Source organism: Mastigoproctus giganteus, chromosome 6, assembly GCF_048544385.1.
Source record: "Mastigoproctus giganteus isolate SK-2022 chromosome 6, ASM4854438v1, whole genome shotgun sequence".
NCBI lineage: Eukaryota > Metazoa > Arthropoda > Arachnida > Uropygi > Thelyphonidae > Mastigoproctus > Mastigoproctus giganteus.
Window position 1 is genome coordinate 131,319,193 of NC_143580.1, and position 3,093 is coordinate 131,322,285.

At 34.8% G+C, this 3,093-nt stretch overlaps 1 pseudogene; it reads left to right on the forward strand.

Moving 5' to 3' along the window:
• Positions 1–252: 252 nt before the first annotated feature.
• On the forward strand, positions 253–1,137 carry LOC150084584 (mitochondrial import inner membrane translocase subunit TIM50-C-like; annotated as a pseudogene).
• Positions 1,138–3,093: the final 1,956 nt, after the last annotated feature.

Below are 3,093 nucleotides of genomic sequence, written 5' to 3' on the forward strand. Positions count from 1 at the left end.
ATAAAAAATAATAGTTAATAATACAGTTAGATGGAATTACCGAGACCGTGAAGAACAATACAGTTTCTATACATTCTATTCATTTTATTCGTATATAATATTTATAATGCTGCTCCCATCTGTATATTGGAATGCAAGAGAACATGGTCACGTGCTTCGTGTGCCGACAGGAATTTTCATAAATCAACAAACGTTGGTTCTTCAACTAGAAGCGATGTGAAGAGACTCTCCAATGAAATTTTAAAATTAAAGATGGATGAAGACAAGAGCACTACACATGATTCCAAACCAGCTAGCGACTGTTCATCTCATGAAAAGAGCAAGCAAAAATCTAACGAATTCCGGAAGAGAGCCATGAAGTTTACTTTTATAGCATTTGGTTCGGTATTCTCTTGGTTGCTGTTTCTCGTCTATGAGTGCGGATCTCATAGAAGAGATGATAATGGCAACATATTACCTGATGAATTTTCAAAGATGCCCATATGGAAAGCTTATATTATAAGGAATTATAAAGAAATCTTGTACTACAATAAGATGATCAAAAGAGCCTTCTCGAGAAAAGCTTCTTCCAAATCCTTTGACAGGGCCTTATTACTAGCCTCCTTAAAATCTTGGTTTGGAAATGACTGGTATTTTAATACACGCAGGACGTATAAAACAGGATGGAGGTTCAAGAAGAGGTCTGGTGTTGATTATTTTCTTCAAGTGGGTCCGGTCCACCTGTATTTAAAGTGTGGTTATATTTACAAGTGAACAGGGTTTTGCAGCATATCCTATCCTCGATAATCTTGATCCAAATGGATATATTATGTATCGATTGTTAGGGATGCAACACGATACATGCAGGGATATCATGTAAAGGATTTGCTATTCCTCAAAAGAGATTTATCCAAGGTAATCTTTGTTGATTGAAATCCAAATTCCTTTCAACTGCAACCTGAAAATGCATTTAAATTAAAGAAATGGACAGACACTGATGAAGATAAAATTCTCTATGACATAGCCAACTTTTTACGAACTATTGCAAGTGATGTGGATGATGTACGTTCAGTCTTAGAATATTATAGTGAATTTGATGGTACAGTATTTAAAGAAAACCAAAGAAAACTGCAGGAAGAAACGAAACGTCAAGAGTAAAAATAAAGGACTCTTGTTGAAGCATGGAGTACAGGACTGTTAAGGCGGAGGTAACAAATATGTAAAAAAAAAAGTGTAGTTATGTAACTAGGTGAATTGCAGATTATGTAATTTTTGTCGTCTTTCTCTTATCATATTCCTACTTATTTGAATAAAGAAATTAATGAACATAAAAAAAATCCTGTAGATTACACGCCGTACAAAGGGCGATTGTAACTCACAATCAACTGAATGAATGAATAAATAAATAAATAAAATATTCATGGTTACGTACATGCTGCTTTGCCCTGTCGTTTTCTATCCCCATAATCTTGATTTTTAAGAATTACATTTTTCTGTCTCTAGTTCACACGGGTTCGCTTCGCTTTTAGAGCTTAGTATTCACACATAGGTATTATGTATTGTATTCCCTCACAATCACCGCTCTTTTTACTCCTGTAGTGCGGTGAGTTCTGGGTTTGTTTAACGTTACGGCTTGATTTCTTTCCGTAGTAGTTTAGAGCACAAAGCGGCAGCTGTTGAAACATGTAGCTCCGTTCCTTGGTTCTCTGGTTTACGAAAAGTTGCTTGTTAGTCCAATTTCCAGCAGTTTTCTGAAGGATAATGTTCGTGGCTACATTTCTTCTTTTTCCATTTTTCACTCCTCTTATTCTTACTTGTTGCATACGTGATATTTCACTCAGATAGCCCTGCAATAATTTCTAGCCATTTATAGAATTATCATCACAGTGAACCAAGATGGATTTGAACCAATGTTCTTAAGCCACTCTACGTAAGATACACGTCCACATGTCAGAGGATTCTTGTCTTGACATCTTTTTATCTGGCAAAATCGTTTGGTTGTAGCCACGATGGGCATTATTATTATTTTCCTTCCGCATCATCAACTTTCATTTATGTTTGACATTTCTGTTCTTACTACTTTGAATTTCGGCACAATTAGCATATAGTTTTCCTTTGAAATATGTAACATTTCACAATTTCGGTTTGTAATTGTAAGCTGGTATCTTTAGTAACTTAAAAATTATTATTCTTTTGGTGTTAAACCATTTTTGGCTTTTGCCCTTCTTTTGATTTCTAAATTAGTTATATTTTACGGTCTCAGTAAGTCTGCGTTGAAGTTATTGGTATTACTGTTATTTTCTTAGTTTAATATATTCCAGCGAAATTATTATATGATGCTTTGACTAAGCTATTTAGTTTTGTTTTCCACATTGCCACCCTACAGTTTCGTAATTCTACTCTTTTTATTCACTTTATTTGAGTGTGAGCATGTGGAGACTAGGGTTTTAGACCAAATTGTGCCGTATATAAGTATTTTTTTTTTGTGAAAAAAAAAATTCTGTAAATTGTATTTGTTCTAGAGTTGATTTGTTATTTTTTTGACGAAAATCCCAAGTTTCCGGGAGAAAAAACCATGTTACCCTCTCCCGAGACCGACTAACTCAGCCACGTTGTGAAAAAGGCCAAAAATTCTTGGCATCATTGATTGATGGGATTTGAACTCAGGTCTTTTCCACCAGGTGTGGGGAGGACGTGGATTATTCCAACTCTGCTCCCCACGAGGGAGCAGAGTTGAAATAATCGGGAGTAATGTGCCGTATATTTTACGGCACATTACTCCTGAAGAGATACGATTTCACATATATCAGCCAGTTACCCACTCATTTAAGTTAACACCTTGATTTAAAATTGTGTTAACATAAGTATAAGATATGTAGTAATGTTAAATAGAATTTTAATTTTACATAGAATTTTAACTACAAGTATAAGATTTTGTGTTAAGTATTGTCTTTATACTTAACTATAAATATAAAGACAACCACTTCCACATGCATATATCTACCATGTCCAGGGCCGTTACTAACACGGACGGGAAATTGGGCTCCAGGATAACCCGAGCACTAGATTTATATTCTTCAATCATATACTGTTTACTTTCCTACAACTAAAATT